The sequence below is a fragment of the Balaenoptera borealis genome (assembly GCF_965194805.1).
Source record: "Balaenoptera borealis genome assembly, chromosome: 2".
Taxonomy (NCBI): domain Eukaryota; kingdom Metazoa; phylum Chordata; class Mammalia; order Artiodactyla; family Balaenopteridae; genus Balaenoptera; species Balaenoptera borealis.
Window position 1 is genome coordinate 159,980,730 of NC_138867.1, and position 21,503 is coordinate 160,002,232.

Consider the following 21,503-nt stretch of genomic DNA (forward strand, 5'->3'; position numbering starts at 1 on the left):
ACTCTGCAGCCAGACCAGGCCCAGGACCAGTGAGCCAGTTCCCCACTCCTGCTCCCCCCCCAAGTCCCCACCCCTGCCCCTGGGAGTGGGAGGGAGCACATAGCTTACTGGTGGGCTCAGGTCTCTGCAGGGCCAGGGGGCCTGAGGGGCCTTCAAGGGACATATTATAGGCAGGTGCAGCTCAGAGCTAGGTCCCTCCCGTTGCTCTGTCTGGAGGCTCAAGGGCCCCATGGAAAGAGCCAGACAGATGTCTGGGCCAGGGAGGAGGAGGCTCAGAACTTCCTTGCTTGGCCATTAAGATACTGTGATTTATAATAAGAAATATATATTTGGTCTTTGTCCTAATTTCTGGCACACAGCCCTAACACCCTTGGAATTTCCTAGGTGTTAAAAGCAACAAAAGTGTCTTGATATTCATAACAAAGCGCTTTCAACCACACCTGAATTTATGTTAATCAGGTGAGTTATGGAAAGCGCCTAAGGGGGCGGGGGCTGGTTGCCAGGGGAACCAACATGATTAAAGTTTGGAACTTTCAGTTCCCGCCCACCTCTGCGAAGGGAAGATGGATGGGAGGTTGACTCAATTGCCAAAGGCCACGATTTAATCAATCTTTCCTATTTGTAATGAGCCCTTCATAAAAACCCCAAAGGACTGGATTTGTAGAACTTCTGGGTTGGCGAATGCGTGGAGATTTGGGGAGAGTGGTGCACTCCTGGAGGGCATGCAAGTTCTGCACCCTTTCTCTTACATTGCCCTGTGCATCTCTTCCATCTGGCTGTTTCTGAGTTATGTCCTTTTATAATTAACTGGAGAGCTAGTAAGTAAAAGGTTTCTCTGAGTTCTGTGAGCCGCTCTAGGAAAGTAATCAAATGCAAGGTCATGGGAACCTCTAATCTACAGCTGGTCAGTCAGAAGCAGGAGTGACCACTTGGATTTGTGATTGGGATCTGAAGTGGGGCAGCGGGACAGTCTTGCGGGACTGATGTGGGATCTGATGTCACATCCAGGTAGATAGGGTCAGAATTGAGTTGAACTGTAGGACTCCCAGCTGGTGTCAGAGAAATGCTCGGTGGTGTTAGAAAAAAACAAGCCACACATGGTAGCCATGATAGTGAGTACGAGTGGAGGAGATAGGAAGAGGTGAGATTACCCTCCCAAATCCCCTTGACATTTGATACTTCTTCTCTGCCCTCCTCTCCCATCCCCTGGTCTCTCTCTCTCTCACTCCCCAGAATATTCCTCGTATATCTTCCTCATCCCTCTCAAGATTTCCTATCCCCCAGCTCCAGTCTCCATCAGGTCTTAGGCAGAGCAATGTCACTCTTCCAGCATCTCCACATCAGGATCACCCTCAAGAATCTGAAAGGTCATTAGACTGAGTACTTGACACACGTGCTTAGTGAACAGAAAGGCCTCCCAGCTACCAAAGAGATGAGGTTGGGGGAGGGATTAGAAATATTTTTTGTATATAGTAATAATAAGACACCCAGCATGATAGTACATTGCTTAGAGTTATAAAATATTTGTTATTAAACTTACTAAGTAATCATAATAGCAGATGTTTATTGCATATTTGCACATTACCTAGCAGCATCCTAAAGGTTTCACCTACAATATCTTACTTAATCTTCACAGTGAGCTTGTGGAGCAGACCGGGAAACTGAGACTCAGGGTGGTGGGTGATTTCTCAAGGTCACACCTTTATTAAGTGGATTCGCACTCAGATCTGCTGGACACCAGAGCCACTGATGCCAGCAGGAGGGAATCCAACCCGAGATCCTCGGCGCTCAGTCACTACAATAGACAAGAGATGGCTTCAAAAGAGCAAGAGAAATGGCAAAAATACCCAGGAATAAACTTACAGGCAAGCAGGCAAGGCCGATACAGCTTAGCAAAGCTCAACAAAGGGCAGCTGGGATGAGGGAGCGTAGATCATGTTCCTGAGGTTGTAAGGTTGATGCTCCTCAAATTACCCCATTAATTTGTTGTAATGCCAATAAAAATCCCATTAATGCTTGGGAGATCTTGGCAGATTACTTAAAATTAATTTGAAGAAAAACATGCTCAAGAGTAGCCAAGAAAATGTTCGAGAGATGAAAGAAGGAGGGGAGCTCATACTACTCATTCATTCTTTCAGTGGATATCTATTGAGAACCTATTATATAGGTCTGAAGATATAGACACCATCTTTGTCCTCAAGAAGCTTACAGTCTAGCAGATACTAAAATAAGCTATAGAGCTAGGGGCGTGTAAGTGGTGTGGCTCTGGGGCAGAAGCAGACAGAAACAGTGAGGGCCCAGATATAGGCTCTTGAAAAGCGAGAGGCAGGGACTTAGGATATAATAATCCTGAAGATGTTTATTGAGTGCTCTGAATGTGCTGTATCATTGCATCCCCCAGCAGTCCTGTGAATCAGGAACCTTGATGATCCCCGCTTTACACATCAGGAAACGAAAGCCCAGAGACCTTCACCTGCTCAAGGTCACACAGCCAGTGAGTAGCAGAGTGGGACCCAGAATCCAAGTCTGTCCAACTCCAATGTCCCTGCTCGGAACCCCTACACACAGTGATGTGATAAGACATCAAGACAACTCAGATCAGTATGAAAGCGTGGCTTAGTCAATCGACTGTGTTGGAATAATTACTTGAGAAAAGATTAACTTGATTTTAAAACAAATTTGAAATGGATTAGCCATTTAAATGTAAGGCAAAAACCATAAAAGCAATAGAGAAAGTAAAGGGAAATGGATCGGATATTTAAATGTAGGACAAAAGCCGTGAAAGAAAGAGAGAAAATAAAGGGGGAAAGGGTTTATAATTTTGAGTTGAGAAAGGTGTTTCCCAGCATGACACAAAGGTCAAAAATGATAAAAGAAAAGATCAACACATATAATCACATTGTGATTTAAAACTTCTTTATAGCACAAAGCACAGAGACGAAGAACAAAATGAGAAAATATATTCACAACATATTTGATGGATGATACTTGATATTCAAGGAGTTCTCAGAAGTCCATAAGGAAAAGAAAAGCACCTAATAGAAAAATGGGCAAAGGACACAAAACGGGCAACACTGGAAGGAGAGAGATAAGAGTATTGGGCATGTTGCTTGCCCCACACACTGCCCCTTCCATATAATGCACCTTGTAAGGATGGCCCTTCGGACTGATGCAAAGTGATACCACTTTGTAGTGTTGATTTGCACCGGGCACCTGCTTGGTTGGCCAAAAAGGGCGTATGCGTTTTTTCCTGAATATATTCAGGAAAAACGCATACGCCCTTTTTGGCCAAAGGCATAGTTGAAGAAGTTCTGCCCCTTTCCATGTGCTGTCGAGGCAACACCAATCTCCCTCTTGAAATCCTGTTCCTGCAATTCTGCCTTGCTTTCAAGTCCTTTTTCGTGACTTACCTCAAGGCATTTTTCCACGTTAGGTATCATTTACAATCCTGCAGGACTGTGAATTGCAGTGCCCCTGAGCTCCACTTGTCAACTTGAATTAATCTATATTAAAAACACTATTTTTACACTTTTTAAAAATAAAAAACACTTTTTTATTAATAAAATAAATTTTTTTTAAAAAAACACTTTTTTAAAATTTGTGGTGTATGTGTATGTGTTTCAGATTCAAATTGCCTGGGTTGGAATCCCGGCTCTGACATATTAGCCATATGGCCTTGGGCAAATTACTTAACCTCAGTTTCCTCATCTATAAAATGAGGAATAACTGAATCATCTTCAAATGGTTGTCTTATGAGTATTAAAACATATGATATCTTAGAACAATTCTAGGAACATACTAAATGCTCAGTAGCTGGGAGCTATCATCACCATCATCATTCATAGAGCAAAAAAAGAAAAACTGGAAGGATACACATCAAATTGTGAATGTCCACAGCTGTGAGAGAAGGGATTGGGGTGGGGATGACACTATTACGTTTGACTTTAGGCACGTCTCTATTAATTAACATTTTCATAACAAGTGTGTTTTCTTTGGAAACTAATAGAAAGCAATGAGGAAGATTTCTCCTCTAAGTGGAGGGGCTGTCAGTAAAGAAGGAGAAGAGAGAGGAGCCGGTGGGTGGAGAGAAGCAGAGACCCCTCCTGGTCCCCAGAGGGTGATCAGTGAATGAAGTAGCTGCAGAGAGTGGGGATGGGTGACTTCAGCTTCCTGTAAGGCAAGGCAGTGATTTGTTTATGGTGTTGCTCTGTGTTCTTACAAAAAGCAGCCTCTTTTTTTTTTTTTAACTTAAATGAGTTCAAATAGCTTTTTGTTCCTGGTAACCAAAAAATCCTGACCAAAACAAGTAGCTGATAACATAAGAAAATATACCCAACCTTATTGAGAAACAAAGAATTGCAAACTAGAACACAGAGATATCTATTTTCACCTATCGTATTGAAAAATATTTAACAGATTGTTAAATGCTCAGTGTTGGTGATGGGGGGTGGGAAGAGTCAACATTCACACACGGCTGAAAGCATACATTTGGTCGACCTTTGGGAGAGCACTTACCCATGAATCTATTTGCTCTTAGATTTAGAGATTCCACCTTGAAGAATTTTCCAAAGAAAATATTGGACCAGTTCAGGAAGATGTAAGTTCAAGGATGATGACATTGTTGGTACTGGTGAGAAAACTAGAAACAACCTAGGTGTTCATCAATAGGAGAATCATTAAATAAGTGGGACAGCATGTCAGACAGTGGCCCTGTGATGCCTGGCTCCTGGTATTCACACCATTGTTTAACGTCCTCCCCTGGAGCGTGGGCAGGACCCATAACTTGCTTCTAACCAATAGAACACCTCAAAGTTGAGTGGGTATCACTCTGTGATTGGATTACAAAAGATCCTGACTTCTGTCCTGCTAACAGATTCTCTGCCTCTCCGTTTTGATAAAACTAGTTGCTGTGTTGGGGAGGGCCGTATGACAAGGAACTGAGGATAGCTTCAGGCCAACAGTCACTGGGGAGCTCAGGCCGTCAACCCAAAAGGAACCAAATCCTGTTAACAACTCTGTAAGTAAACTTGAAAGCAGATCCTTCCCCACCTCAAGCCTTCAGAAGAGAACCCAACCCAGCTGATACCTTGGCTACAGTCTAGTAAGAGACCTTGAAGAGAGGACCCAGCTAAGCTGCACCCAGACTCCTGACTCACAGAAACTGTGCAATAATAAATGTGTGTTGTTTTGAGCCGGTAGGTTTGCGGTCATTAGTTGCGCAGCAGTAGATCACGGATACAGAAACTCTTACTTTCCAAAAGAGTTACATTATGGGCTTCCCTGGTGGCGCAGTGGTTGAGAATCTGCCTGCCAATGCAGGGGACACGGGTTCAAGCCCTGGTCTGGGAAGATCCCACATGCCGCAGAGCAACTGGGCCCGTGAGCCACAATCGCTGAGCCTGCACTCTGGAGCCTGTGAGCCACAACTACTGAGCCTGCGTGCCGCAACTACTGAGGTCTGTGCGCCTAGAGCCCGTGCTCCGCAACAAGAGAAGCCACCACAATGAGAAGCCCGCTCACCGCAATGAAGAGTAGTGCCCGCTCACCGCAACTAGAGAAAGCCTGCGTGCAGCAACGAAGACCCAATGCAGCCAAAAATATATAAAATAAATAAATTTTAAAAAATAAAAAATAAAAATAAATAAAAAATAAAAAAGTAGATGGCAGAATAGTATATGTGATATCCCATTTTTACAAATAAATGTCTAAAAATATTTGTATGAATAGCTAAAAGTCTGGAATGAGATATAGATCAAACTACTCATAAGCTTATCTCAGGGAATAAGATTTCGGGAAACTCATGAAGGCCATATGGTTTGAATTTTTAAAACAAGCTTTATTGCTTTGAGAATCAAAATAATAATAATAATGAAAGTATTTCCATTTAGAAAAAACAATAATAATATATAGTTAAAATATCAAAGAACTTTAAAAAATATATTTTGTCATATGTGGGAGATACCGCTTAATGGCCAACCCAACACTTCCATTCCCAGCCCTCTTCTCCTTTGCCTGCTGTCCACATAGAGGCTGGAAGGGTGACATGGTCACTTTCTATGGTCACAGCTAGGGATGGCCATGTGATAGGTCTGGACAAATGAGACATAAGTGGAAGTCCAAAAGGAGGACAAATGTCACTGGCTTTCTCCCGTTTCCCTTTCTTCCTGGCCCCACAAAGTGTCCCCTGGTGGAAAGAGGCCATTGGAAGACCATATGACGTGTGCTATGATAGTGAAGGGGCATCAGGTGAAGAAGGCTTCATGGAGGGGCATGGGATCCAGACTGGGAACTTGAAGCTGAACTTCCAGAGAAAGTTAATACCTAAGCTTGGCAGGGGAGCAGGTGGAGAGGAAAAAGGAAGAATGCCCCAACAGAGGAAAATTGCCTTAGTTGCGGCATGCATGTGGAATCTAATTCCCTGACCACGGATCGAACCCAGACCCCCTGCATTGGGAGCACAGTCTTATCCACTGCACCAGCAGGGAAGTCCCTGGGACCTTGTTAGTCCAGTGTGAGCTATGGACCAACATCATCAGCACCACCTGTGAGCTTTTAGAAATGCAGACTCTCAGGTCTCACTCCTACTTAATTAGAATCTACATTTTAACAAGGTCCCTAGGTGGTTTGTATGAATATTAGAGCTTGAGAAGGACTGGTCAGACACAGGTTCTCAAACTTACTTTCATGTTGGAATTACGGGGGGAGATTTAAAAACTACCAATGTCTGGCGTGGCGGAGGGATCGATTGGGAGTTTGGGATTAGCAGATGCAAATTATTATATATAGAATGGATAAACAACAAGGTCCTACTGTATAGCACAGGGAACTATATTCAATATCCTGTGATAAATCATAATGGAAAAGAATATGAAAAAGAATGTGTATATATATATATATATATATATATATATATGTATAGAATGTGTGTATATATATATGTATAACTGACTCACTTTGCTGTACAGCAGAAATTAACACAACATTGTAAATCAACTATACTTCAAAAATACATTTTTTTAAATAAATTTATTTATTTATTCATTTATTTAATTTTTGGCTGCATTGGGTCTTCGCTGCTGCACGCGGGCTTTCTCTAGTTGCAGTGAGCAGGGGCTACTCTTTGTTGCAGGCGCAGGCTTCTTACTGTGGTGGCTTCTCTTGTTGCAGAGCACAGGCTCTAAGCACGCAGGCTTCAGTAGTTGTGGCACACGGGCTTCAGTAGTTGTGGCTTGTGGGCTCTAGAGCACAGGCTCAGTAGTTGTGGCGCACGGGCTTAGTTGCTCCGCGGCATGTGGGATCTTCCCGGACCAGGGCTCGAACCCGTGTCCCCTGCATTGGCAGGCGGATTCTTAACCACTGCGCCACCAGGGAAGCCCCAATAAAATACATTTTAAAAAACTAAAAAAAAAAAAGAATGCCCCAACAGAGGAAAATTGAGTCACCATATTCTCAAAGAGCAGCAAATTGAGGATTGAGGATGGGATCACATTTTCTGCACATGTGTATATTTCCTCCTTGAAGCAAGATGTGTTCAGCTGTAAACTGTAAAAACCCTGAATCACAGTGGGTGTTTCATTACTCCACAAGGGAAAAAGTTGGCAGGTCGGTGTTTCCGGGGCTGGTGCAGGAGCCCTATAGCGTGTGGGTTCTGAGTCCATTTCTTCCATGGTTTTTCCCTCACGGTCACAACATGGCTGCCTCAGCTGCACGCTCCAAAGAAGGAAGTCGCAGAACAAGCAGGCAGGGCAGCAGGAGAAGGTGTGCCTTCCATCCCTCTTTCCTGTTACAGGTGGGACATTTCCCACCCCTACTCCGAAGATTTTCCCTTTGTCTCATTGGCCAAACTGGGTCACATGATAGTCTCTATCTATAATGGAGGCTGGCAAAGCAAGTCTTGGACCTTCCAGCCTTTAAGGTAGGTAAAGCAAGGACAAAGCAGGGGTGGAAATCAGTGTGATAGACAACAGCTCTCTGCTCTCTGCCCCTGCCTGGACCAGGGACAAGCTGCCTAAGACTTCTTAAGCTGGGCCCCAGTCTCACCTCCAAACCCCTTGCCTCCCAGGACTCTGATTAATGACCCAGCCAGGCTCCCAGAGGATCAGCCTAGCACGATTCCCAGACCTGGCTTTTCCTTTATTCCAGGAGTCCTCAGTTCTGGGCTGCCTGTGTCCACCAACACATCCTCCAGCTGCTCTAAATATTGTCTCCCATCCTTGCTTTAAGACATGGCTAATAGCTCCTATTCTGTGCATTAGTCAGGGTTCTTCAGAGAACAGAACCAATAGAATGTGGCTAGAGAGAGAAAGAGAATTATTTTAAGGAATTGGCTCATGCCATTAAGGAGGCTGACAAGTCCAAAATCCACAGGGTGGGCTGGCTGGTTAGAGACCCAGGATGAATGCATCATCTCCTCCTTTGGATTCCCATGGAACAGTGTATTTTCTTGTGGAGTGGGCTGGGAGAGCAGACTATTTAAAAGCAGGGGCTTTGGAGGTAGTCAAGTGAATCCCCCAGCTAACTGCAGGACCTTGGAGAAAACTCTGATTTTCTGAGCCTCAGTTTCCTCATCTGCAACCTGGGGGAAATAATAGTATTTACCTCACAGGGCTGTGGTGAGAATTATTTGAGATGATGTTTTATACAAAGAACACAGCATAGTATACAGAAGATGGTAGCTGCTCAACAAATTGTGTTACCTCCTATCTTGTGAGCCAGAACTGAGGCATCATGCAATCTTAAAGTCACTGGGAAAATAGCCAAGTTGGGCTCCTTGGAGTAGCCCCAGTAGGGTGGGAAGCTGCTGCATCTGTCTGGGGACTCCAGCCCTGAGACCTTTCTGATGCTTCTCTCAAGACTCAGAGCACATCATGGCCAGGAAATGCACCCCACGCATCCCAACCACAGTCTAAGGTGCCCTACCACAAACCCAGAGTCACCTCAGAGCGCAGAACGGAGACAAGAAATAACTGATGACAAAACCAGTGGGTTTCATTGGAATTTTCTGCAGACCACTTCAGTAAATATTATCACTATACCATGTCATTCGTTATGTTAATTGTCACAAACTTTTTTTTTTTTTTTTCAATTTTAAGCTGTCAGACTCGGCAGAGATTACTCATCCAAAGATGAGTAATCTCTTTCTCTTTTTTTTTTTTCTATTTTGGTCAAATAGTGATTTGGGTTTCCTCAGAATGAGAAAGTTCTTCCAGCTTCCTTTGATAGATGGTTCTTACCTATTCAGAGCAAGGAGGAATTTGCGGTCATCAGATCCCAAAGCCCTCTTGCATGGTAAGCAGCCTACCAGTAATAATGATGATGTCTTCTATGATCAAAGTGCTTAGCTTCCAAAGGGCTTCAGATTTTTAGTACAGAACTGGAAACTTTCAGAGCTGGAAGAGTTTGCAAATGTCATCCCAATCTGTTGGGTGGCCAACCATGGATTGCCTCACTTTACAGTGTATGAAGGATGTCAGTTCTCTATTAAAACCCTCCAGTGACTCAATTTCATTTAGGATGAAGTCCACATGCCTCATCATGACCTTGCACCAATACCATTTCCAGCCATGGTCCCTCCCTCTCCTACACTCAGCCATGATGAACTTCTTCGTGTTCCTTGCTGAGGCCAAGCGCGTCCCTACCTTGGGGCATTTGCACCTACTGCTCCCTCTACACGGGACACTTCCCCCCCTTATCTTCATAATCCTGGCTCGGCTCAAATGTCACAAGCTCAGAAAAACTTTCTCCAACTGTCTTAAACAAAGTACCACCCCCAGTCACGCTCAACTACACTACCCTGCTTTGCTTTTCTCATAGCGATTCTCTTTAGCTAAAATTATCCGGCTTGTTCATTGTCTTTTTATGCCTTCTAGCATGTCAGATCTTTGTCTATCTTGTTCATCACTGTATCCCAGAGTTAACTCAGTGCCTGACACATTGTAGGTCCAGTATCCTGTGTTGAAAGAATGAATGAATTTAATATTCATTTCTTTTTTCATGTGAGCCTCATCCAAACCCTTTGAAGCAGAAGTTACTGTTATGCTTATTTAATGGTGAGTTGACATGGTTGAAATAAAGACATCTTTACAGATATCCAAGAAACGTATAGGTAACCCTTCAGTAAAAGATCATAAAGTTAATGTCCATCCATGTTTTCTAAATGATTAACCTCAGTTTTGTAAACCATGAAAACTGTAATTCTCAGACCATTATATCAGAAGAACAAGAATGTTTCTGAATGCTTGTAATCTGTATTTTGATTAAGGATCCTACAGCGGATTTTGAAAGGTTTTATTTAGACTATGTATGAAATTGACACATGTTAACTAATAAAATTGAATGTTTTTTAATTTTTTTTTTTAAAAAAAAGCCTATTTCCTAAGTGGGCTTAGAGATGCAAACTGATTCCCAAGGCCCCTTATCTAGTTATTCATTGCTTTGTAATAAACCACCCCAGAGCTTACTGGTGTAAAACAACAAGAATATGTCATTTCCCTCAGTTCTGTGGGTTGGCTGAGTGGGTCTTCTGCTGGGCTTGCCTGAGTTCACCCATATGGCTATAAGAGCGCGGACAGCTGACCCTCTTCCTCCATGTGGTCCTTCAGATGTCTTCACAGCCTGGTGGCCTCAGGGCATTATCCCAAGAGAGTAAAATCCGAAGCATCAAGGCCTCTTAAGGCCTAGCCTCAGAAATGGCACAGCATTACTTGCTCTGGGTTCTAGCCATCAAAGGCAGGCCCAAACTAGGGGAAAGGACATAGACTCCACTCTCAGTGGGAGGTGCTGTCACATTGCAAAGGAGCCAGGGCCATGTTGTGGCCATCTTTGAAAATCTGTCACAGATAGTAAGTGCTGGAACCAGCTTGACTGAAGCTCTGACTCAGCAAGGAAGACCAAGGGACCATGATTACCTGTGACTCTGCAAATCTAAAAGGCCTGAATCAAATTTATCTCTCACTCACATTACGTGTCTACCAGGGGCTGGCTGGGCTTCTGAGACTTCACTCTGGGACCCAAAGTAAGGGAGCAACCTCTTCCTGGCATATCTCCTGAACAGAGCCAGTCTCGTGACACACAGGAAAGGGAAATGACAAGGACTCACTGGCCCAGAGCCTCTGCACAGAAGTGACACAAATCACATCCACCAATACATCATTGGCCAATCAGGTCACAGACATTTCCTCCTTTCCTGGGAGGGACACTGAATATGGGTGGACAATAATCTCATCCACATGGAGCCCATTTTCCTCTTCAGATCCTTTAAAAAAAATATCTTTCACAGAGCCAAAATCTGTCTCATTCTATTCCTACTGTTGGTCCAAGTGCTTCTGTCTCATCAGCTCCCTCTGCCCACAGAGCAGAGAGACGAAGGTCATTGGAGCCGTCTCTTCTCCAGGATGCACATCCCGGCCCTTCCAGCCACCCAGTGCAATAACCTGCCATAGCCTCCCGTTGCTCCAAAGTCCTACCTGTGTCCTTATAAGTCTCCCATGGTCTGATTCCTGCCGGCCTGCCAGTCTGCACTCCATGAATGCCCCAGGCTGTTTGATGCCTTTTGCGGGTCTCCATGCTGTTTCCTCTGCCTCTGTGGCCCTTCCACTGTGAAATGTTTTCCTTTTAAGCTCTGCCTCGAAAACCACTCCTCTCTGAAGACAATTTTTGTTTCCTTTGGCAGGATCAACCAACTTTTCCTTTTTCTAAACCTCTTCATTATAGCATCTATTCATTCACTCGTTTGACCAACACTTTTTGATCATTTATGACTGCTCCAGGCTCTGAGGAGACACAAGGAATAACACAAACAAGGTTCTTGCTCTTTCACTCGTTCCATTCTGGTGCGTTAAAGCAGGCAATAAGCACATAAACAAATGACTAAAAAAAATAATTTTAGACGGTGATACGTGTTTTCATTACAATAAAAAAGGGATGATAGGAAAAACCCAGTGGCATGGAGGTGACTGCTTTAGGTAAGATGATCAGGCTTCGTGGCCTCTCTGATATTTGGGCAGCCGTGGGAAGATGTGGGGAAGAGCATTCCCGGCAGAGGGAACAGCCAGTGCAGATGGCCTGTCGTGTGGTCCTGCTTGGCCTGTTCTGGGCACAAGGAGGAACCAACTGCCGCTGAGGCACACAGAGGGAGGAGGAGAATGGTGAGACATGAGCTCAGAGAGGTGGGCCGTGGCCAGATCACGTTGACGGTGAGAAGAAGCTTGGATTTAATTCTAACTACAACCAGAAGTCCCGGAAGGGTTTTCATCAGGGGAGTAGAGAGGCGTGATCTGGTTTATACTTTTTTGAGATGACCTATATTGCTATGTGAATTGCTGGTGAACAAGAGCAGAGGCTGCGAGACCAGCTTGGAGGCTCTTGCTGTCATTCCAAGATGCTGGTGACCTGGAGGCACAGCCTTCAACAGTCTCCCAGAAGCTGTGACCTCAGAGGTCCAGGGAACTGTGACCTTAGTCTCTGCATCTCAGCACACACATAGCACCAGGGTGGGCCCACAGGGACAGAATGACTTAGGATGGCGTGTCAATCATCAGTAGCACGTGCCTGAAACTTACACTCAGCAGAACCAGCTCCCTTTCCCTCTCCTTTGTCAAGCTTCTGCTGGAACTCCCCTCCAGGTATCATATGGGGCAGCCCATCTGACCACCTGCCTCGCTTACTCCGGGTTAGCAAGCCAGGCCTGGCACAACCCTCGCCATCCTGCCCACCCAGGCTCCGCTCCACCGAGGTCTGCGTGGTTAGCACAAGAGCCTGGACATCTTGATATTTAAGAGAGAGTTTCTCCCATTGAGCCTCCATGTTTTCATCTGGAAGGTGGGTATCATTTTCCCTACCCCAAGAGCCCCTTTTCCCAAGACCCTCCTCCCTACCTCTTTTCTCTCTCCATCTATCCCTTCAACTAGAGCAAGTCCACTCGGGGGGTTTCTGAAGCTCCACTGATTTTTTTTTTTTTTCTTTTTTTAAATTAATAACCCCTGAACTGATTTCTCTGTGCCTTAAAGCCTCGGGCCCTCTGTCTTTCCAGACTTCGGATCCCAGAATTATCCAGACTTTTCCCTTGAAAGTAGTTCTTTCTCCCTCTTCTAGCTTGATTCCAGGCGGCTAGGAGCCGGGCACCCAAGGGAAGGGGTGCCACCTGATCCCGTGGGTCTAGCCCTCCCAGGGCAGGCCCTCCAGCGACGGGCAGAAGCCAGCGCTGGGCCGCAGAGGGAAGTCCCCTTGCACTCAGCCGCTTACTGCACACCTGGAAGCTGGCTCCCAGGCCAGGCAGTGCGGGGAGTGCGGGGAGTGGGTGGGGGGAGAAAAGCGAGAGAAAGAGGGGGCCGCCTGACAGAAAGAAAGACGAAAGGGAAAGTGTCAGAGCCAGAGAGAGAAGGAAAGAAGGTCCAGGAGAAAGGAAAAGAGAGAATGTGGGAGAGCGTGTGGAGAGAGAGAAAAGCCAAGGAAGAGAGAATGTGAGTGTGTGCGCGCCGCGCGCACGGAGTGGGAGAAAGAGAGGAGAGAGAGGGGGAGAGAAAGAGACTTGGAGAGGGAAGGAAGGGAAGGAGCGCTTGGAAGCCAGGAGGAGCGAGTTGGAGGCGGAGACGAGGAAGTGGGTGCGAGGCGCAGGGCGCGGGCGGGGCGCACCGCCAGCTCCATCCCCGGCCGGAGCGCAGCCGGCGCGGGCGCCGGACGGAGGCGAGCCGGAGCGGAGCCACCGCAGCGGCAGCAGCTCCAGGTAGCGCCGCCGCCGCCTCCCCGCGGGGCCTGAGCTCGGGGTGGGGTCCCCTGGCGGGCGCTGGTGAGTAGAGGAGCCGCCTCGGGCGGCTGCTCCCGGTTCCCCGCCGCCGTCTTGACTCTGACCCCGGGTTCGAACCCCGGCCCCTCCGCGCGCTGACTGCCTGACCTTGGGAACGTCGCTGCGCTGGCGAGCTTCAGTTACCCTCTGTGACTCGCGGGGGCGGGGGCGGGGGCGGAGGGTGGCGCCCTGGGACGCCTTGCGAGCGCGGGATGCAACCCCGGTCGGTCTGCGGCAGTGCTCTGGGCGCGGGGTCGGGTGGAGGTCCGCTCAAACCCCCTTGGGGGTGGATTTGGAAAATCCACTTTCGCCGAAATAGCCCCTGTTTTGTTCCCGGGTCTGGGCGCTGGCGGTTTCTCAGGACCATGTGTCTGTGGGCACAGGGCACGACTTTCTGCTTAAGGAAAGCAGGCAGAGGGCAGGGGGTGGGCGGGGAGGAGGCTCCTAGCTCCTCAGGCAGCCTTCGTCCCCCTGGATGCCCGATGCCCGGGAGCGGGAGCTTCCAGGATGAGCCAGGCAAGTGGCCTCGGCTTAGAGGCTTGGAAATCCAGTTGTGCCGCTTGAGTAGTACAGCTGACCTTGAGCGTGGGAGCCTCAGTTTCCTCCCCCATGAAAAGGGCCGTGCTACCGCCGCCTTTGAGGTGGTTGTGAGCATAAGGAGGTGGGGGTAGGAAAGTACCTGCGGGTTGTGGCATTCCCCAGTGGCAGCTGTCATATCCTAACTCGCGTGGCCAGAGTCCTGGTGCTGGTTGCCTCCTGGGAACTCATTTGTACGTGCCAGGTCCTCTCTGGTCTCCTTTGCCAGAGATGGTTAGTGGTCCAGCTGGGCGTGAAGCAGGACCCAGAGAATGGGGGGCGGGGGTGTCAGGGGTCCCACTCCCCGACCCAGACATACATCCTGGTGGTTGTTTTAGACATGAAATCTTTGAGATGACAGCTCATGTCCAGTAAAGACTCCTGGCTGTATCTCCCCGAGCCTCAGTTTCCTTATTTGTAATAGAAAGTTATGAATTCCTCTCTATTCATGAGATTCCTGTTGCTGGAGGTTATGAAAGGCAATTAGTAAATTAGATTTATTGACATCTCTAGCTTGAGATATGAGGAGATTGAATAGAATGAGAAAAGAACACTTCTCTTGCACCTGCCCCGTGAAGACCTGGTACTCAAAGCATTATGTATACGGTATTGGCTGTAATCATCACAATAATCATGGAAGCCAGCGCCATTAAACCCCAATTTACAGATAAGAAAATCAAGGCTCACAGGGTCTGTGATTTCCACAGGGTCACACTGGTGGGATGTGCCTGACCTGGGATTGGCCTCAGTTCTGCCTGACTGTAGAGTGCTTCTCATAGGACCAAACCACCCCCAAAATATGTCTGTGAATGGTGTTCCTGGCACCTGGTTAGTTGGTTTCTTGTTGGCTGGTTTCTTGTTAAACATGTAATAGGAAGAGCTGCTACATAATCACTGGAGAAAGTGAGTCTGAAGGCTGGCGGTGGGGTGGGGGGTGACTTTGCCAGGTGATTTCTCTAGGGGTCTGGAAGCAAGGAAGGTCACGACTCAACACCACATAGGAAGCAGACACCAGGCTGACTCATTCCAGCCCACCAACTTCTCTTCCTTCCTCTACCACCTTGTCCCAGTTCACCTCACCTCCATTAACCTCAGGCTAGACTTCTCTGGTCTGCAAGAACAATTTCTGCATCCTCCCCTGATGACTAATGCAACTGACCCTACCAGCTGATGTGTCCAACCAGAAAAGAAGGCCAGCTGTTGTCCATCTCCACTAAGGCCCCCAGAGAAAGGGAAACAGGATTACGTCCCAATCCCAAGGATTTAGCTCAGCTTAGGGAGAAAGTCTCTGGTGATGGGAAAATGGACTCCTTGCTATGGGAAAATGGGTGTCCCAGCAGGCTGGAGAGGTTCCTTTGCCAAAAATGTTTTAAGAGAAGAGGAAGACATCCAAACAAAAGGATGGAAATATGGACAAAGGCTCTTTCAATTGGAAAGATATTCATCAACAATCAGAGAGCACCTAAATGTCTGACAGGAGATCAATTAAGTAAACTATGGGACAGCCATGTGGCTACTAAAAATGGACAGTTCTTTTTTTTAAATGATAAATTTTATGTTATGTCTATTTTACCACAATATTAAAATAAAAAACAAACTTGAATGGTCACCCATCTCAGACTAAAAGCCTAAATTCTTTTTTTTTAAATTATAGTTGATTTACAATGTTGTGTTAATTTCTGCTGTATGGCAAAGTGATTCAGTTATACATATACATATATATATACATTCTTTTTTAAATATTCTTTTCCATTATGGTTTATCATAGGCTATTGAATGTAGTTCTCTGTGCTATACAATAGGACCCTGTTGCTTTTCCATTCTATATATAACAGCTTACATCTGCTAACCCCAAACTCCCACTCCATCCCTCCCCCAACCCTCTCCCCCTTGACCACCACCAGTCTCTTCTCTATGAAAAACGGACAGTTCTTAACGGATGGGGACATGTTTATGCTTATGCATATGCGTATATATGGCATAGTCACAAATTGGTGACAAGCACGTAAAAAAGACTGGAAGGAGATAAGTCAAATGGTGTTAACAGTGTTTGCCAGTGGGAGATTTATTCTTTCTTTATAATTTTTGAACTTTCCAGATTTTATGCAAATATAGTATTTTATACTATAATAATTAGCAGACATAGAATTGTCTGGGTTCTAGTGACAATATACCCCACCCTCTCCCACCTCCTCCTGGTCAGCACCCAGGACAGGGCTGGCGCATGGATGCTTGTCAGTAATAAGGACACCTCTGTGTTGAGGTCTGGCAGGCACCTTAGAAGGAAGAAGGAATACTAAAATTTTAAGACCACTAATATCTGGCATTGGTTATGTTCTTACTGTGTGCTCGTGATAACCCTATGAGGCAGGCACTATCAATACCCCATTTTACAGAGAAGAAACCAAGAGTCAGATACCTTCAGCCACTTGCCTAGTGTCACACAGGATTCAAGCCCAGGCCATCTAAATTCAGAGTCTACACTCCTAGCCAGAGTCCGGAAGTGTCAACAGACTCCATTGGCTGACATTTTAGTACCTATCACAGAAACCCTGGGGGAAGCAATGCATCTCTGCACTTTATAGGTAAAGAAATGGCTCAGGGAATTCCTCGGTGGTCCAGTGGTTAGGACTCAGCACTTTCACTGTGGGGGCCCGGGTTCGATCCCTGGTCATGGAACTAAAATAATAAATAAATAAAGATGGCAGCATCAACACCAATGTTCATAACGGCACTATTTACAATAGCCAAGACATGGAAGCAACCTAAATGTCCATCAACAGATGAATGGATAAAGAAGATGTGGTACATACATACAGTGGAATACTACTCAGCCATGAAAAAATATATATTATATATATAAATAACATATATTTTATATATATATATATATATATCCTAATGGTTCTGTTTCTCTTCTCTGAAGAACTCTGACTGATACTTAGCATGTCAGAAATGGAACTCCTGTCCTTCCCCAAAGTCTGACCAACCTGCTCTCTTATTCATCTCAATTCATTGGCAATTCCATCCTTTTGGTTGCCCAGACTGAAAATCCTGGAACCATCCTTTTCTTTTTTATTTTATTTATTTTAAAAATTTTTTAATCAATTTTTTAAGTTGAAGTATCGTTGATTTTCAGTGTTGTGTTGGTTTCGGGTGTGCAGCAAAGTGATTCAGATACCTATATGTACATGTGTTCTTTTTCGGATTCTTTTCCATTGTGGGTTGTTACAAGATGTTGAGTATGGTTCCTGGAGCCATCCTTAAAAGTTCTCTTTTTCTCATATATCACATGCAATCCATCATCAAATACCATTGGCTTTATCTTAAAAATATGTCCAAACTTACAGACCGGGAGAAAATATTTGCAAATGATGCAACTGACAAGGACTTAATTTCCAAAATATACAAACAGCTCATACAACTCAATAACAAAAAAACAACCTGGACTTCCCTGGTGGCTCAGTGGTTAAGAATCCGCCTGCCAATGCAGGGGACGTGGGTTTGATCCGGTCTGGGAACATCCCACATGCCATGGAGCAACTAAGCCCGTGCACCACAACTACTGAGCCTGCGCTCTAGAGCCCGCGAGCCACAACTACTGAAGCCTGCACGCCTAGAGCCCGTACTCTGCAACAAGAGAGGCCACCACAATGAGAAGCCCGCACACTGCAACGAAGAGTAGCCCCCGCTCGCCGCAACTAGAGAAAGCCCACATGCAGCAACGAAGACCCAACGCAGCCAAAAATAAATAATAAATGTATTTTTTTTAAAAAATCCAGTCAAAAAATGGGCAGAAGACCTAAATAGACATTTCTACAAAGAAGACATACAGATGGCCAATAGGCATATGGAAAGATGCTCAACATCGCTAATTACTAGAGAAATGCAAATCAAAACTACAGTGAGGTACCACCTCTCACCACTCAGAACGGCCATCATTAAAAAGTCCACAAATAACAAATGCTGGAGAGGGTGTGGAGAAAAGGGAACCCTCCTACACTGTTGGTGGGAATGTAAATTGATACAGCCACTGTGGAGAACAGTAGGGAGGTTCCTCAAAAAACTAAAAATAAAGTTGCCATATGATCCTGCAATCCCATTTCTGGGCATATATCTGGAGGAAACTATAATTTGAAAAGATACATTCACCCCAATGTTCATTGCACTATTTATAATTAGCCAACCTAAATGTCCATCGACAGATGAATGGATAAAGAAGATGTGGTACATATATACAATGGAATATTACCAGCCATAAAAAAGAACAAAATAATGCCATTTGCAGCAACATGGATGCAACTAGAGATTATCATACTAAGTGAAGTAAGGCAGACAGAGAAAGACAAATACCACATGATATCACTTATATGTGGAATCTAAAATATGTCACAAATGAATGTACCTACGAAAAAGAAACAGACTCACAGACATAGGGAACAGACTTGTGGTTGCTGGGTGGGTGGGGAGAGGATGGAGTGGGAGTTTGGGGTGAGTAGATGCAAACTATTGTATATAGAATGGATAAACAACAAGGTCCTACCGTATAGCACAGGGAACTATATTCAATATCTTGTGATAAATCATAATGGAAAAGAATATGAAAAAGAATGTATGTGTATGTATAACTGAATCACTTTGCTGTACAGTAGAAATTAACACAACATTGTAAATCAACTAAACTTCAATTAAAAAAATTATTTTAAATGTCAAAAAAAAAAAAAAAGATCCCACAAGCTGCATGGCATGGCCAAAAAAAAGAAAAAAATAATTAAGTTAAATTTTTTTTTAAAAAAGAAAACAAATGGCACAGCAGTGACCTCCAAAGTGCCAGGCCTTGTGCTGGATGCTGGGGACCCAAAGGTACATAAGGTGCCCTCCCTACACGGGTGTGGGGAAGAGTGGTGTGTAAACAGTGTCCCCAGGGCTTTCATGCAGGTGAGGTTGTTTAGGAAACTGTGGGACCTCAGAGGACGAAGGGTGAAGGCTCCCCAGACAAGATGATATCTGAAATGCTTCTGGAAAGCTAAGCAGGAATCCACCAGGTGAGTAAGAGAGGTTAGAACAGTGGTTCTCAAAGGGGCACAGTTTGGTCCCCAGGGACATTTGTCAATGTCTGGAGCTATTTTTGATTGTTACAACTGGGGTGGGGGGGTGTGCTGACATCTAGTGAGTAGAGGGCAGGTGTGCTGCTAAACATCCCACAATGCCCCCATAACAAAGAATTAACCTGTCCAAAATGTCAACAGTGCTGAGTTGAGGAACCCTGGCTCAGAAGAGAAGGGCCTTCCTGAACAGGGATCAGCCTCCATGCATATTTACTGAGTGCCTCCTTTGAGCCTGTGATTGCATTGCTGGCTGTCTGGCCTCCCTGCTGCCACTCTGCCCCCACCACCCACCAGAGTGGTCTCTTTTTTTAAAACATAAAAGCTGTATAGAGATATAAATCACATGCCATAAAATTCACCCCCTTAAATTATACAAGTCAGTTGCTTTGGGTATATTCACAGAATTGTACAACCATTACTGCTATCTAATTCCAGAACATTTTCATCACCCCAAAAAGAAACTTTGTAAACATTGGCTGTCACTCCCTACCCACCCCCGCTCCCACCCAACCACTGATCTACTTTCTCTCTTTGTAGATGTGCCTATTCTGGACATTTCATACCAACGGAATCATACAGTGTGTGGCCTTTTGTGTCTGGCTTATTTCGCTTAGCATAATGTCCTCAAGGTTCAACCATGTTGTAGCGTGTGTCAGTACTTCATTGTTTTTTTATGGCCAGAATAATACTCCATTGTATAGATATACAGCATTTTGTTTATCCATTCATCAGTTGATGGCTATTTGGGTTGTTTCCACTTTTTTGGCTATTATGAATAATGTTGCTCTGAACATTTGTGTACAGGTTTTGTCAGGACATAAATTTTCATTTCTTTGGGGTATATACCTAAAAGTAGAATTATTAGGTCATATGATAACACTATGTTTAATCCTTTGAGGAACCGTCAGAGTGTTTTCCAAAGCAGTGTTACCATTTTACATTCCCACCAGCAGTGTCTGAGATTTCCAGCTTCTCCACACCCTCACCAATGTTTACGATCTGACTTTTGGATTCTAGCCATCCTAGTGGGTGTGAAGCGATATCACTGTGGTTTTGATTTGCATTCCCCGGATAGCTAATGAATTTGAACATCTTTTCGGGTGCTTATTGGCCATTTGTGTATCTTGTTTGCAGCACTGTCTATTCAGATCAGAATCATCTTTTGAAACTTGGTTGCATCCTTCCCTTACTTAGACCGAAATGCAAACAAACCCCATTAAGGTGTACAAGCCCTACAGGACTGGGCCTTGTCCCCACCTTCTACTGCACCTCCCCTCACTCACGCTGCTCTGGCCACGCTGGCCTCAAAGCAGCAAGCTGGTCCCCATGCAAGACCTTTGCACGGTTGGTCGAAACGCTAGTCGTTTCCTCTGCCCAGGTCATCATTTGCATAGCAGCTCTGGGGTCAGCCTCAGAAAGGGCTTCACTGTTCTCTCAGTCTCAAGGGGTTCCCTCCACCCCTAGGCCCTTTCTAGCACATCTCAAGGTTTCTTTTGATCATTATTTTTACTATCTGATAAGATCCAGGGGAACTGGCCTCCTGTGTGACCCTGGGCAAGCGGCTGTCCCTCTCTGGGTCCCAGCTGCCCCATCTGAAAACCAGAGGGGGCCGTATTGACTGATCTCATAGGGCCTTCTCAGCTCTGCCCTCCTTTGATGCCGGCTTCCCCGTGACAGTGCTGCCAGGAGGGCGCAGGCTTGGCATCGTGGCAGTGAGAGAGAGATGGCTGGAGCCAAGTTGGTCACGGATCGGAACGGAGCAGGTGGCGTGGCTGATTATCGCCAGCCCCGTGGGGACAGTCTCTAGGAGCATGTGGCAGCCTGGACCTGGTGCCCAGCCTCCAGGAACGGCAGGAAGAATTGTCAACGGCTCCAACAATGTCTCCACCTTGGCCACTTTCAGCTCTGGAGTCACCCACTTTTCCCATGAGAATAATCTTCTAACTTCCAAACCCTCTCTGAGCACTAGAGCCATTCAGTCCCGGGGGTCTGCTTGTGCCCTAGTCCTGGGCAGTGTGCCGAAGACACAGGGATGG

At 45.6% G+C, this 21,503-nt stretch overlaps 1 protein-coding gene and 1 long non-coding RNA gene across 5 annotated transcripts in view; both read left to right on the plus strand.

Annotated features, from left to right (window-relative positions):
* LOC309623785 overlaps positions 1-21,503 on the plus strand; it is a 519,468-nt gene that overhangs the window by 257,782 nt on the left and 240,183 nt on the right. The gene's annotated exons all lie outside the window — the stretch shown is intronic.
* HRH2 (histamine receptor H2) overlaps positions 6,987-21,503 on the plus strand; it is a 56,506-nt gene continuing 41,989 nt past the window's right edge. For 3 of the 4 annotated variants that reach the window (XM_082380907.1, XM_082380906.1, XM_082380909.1), the window contains exon 1: positions 6,987-13,786. The gene's annotated coding sequence lies outside the window, so the exon portion shown is untranslated. The remainder of the gene's footprint in view (positions 13,787-21,503) is intronic. The other variant, XM_082380908.1, reaches the window with a different exon arrangement.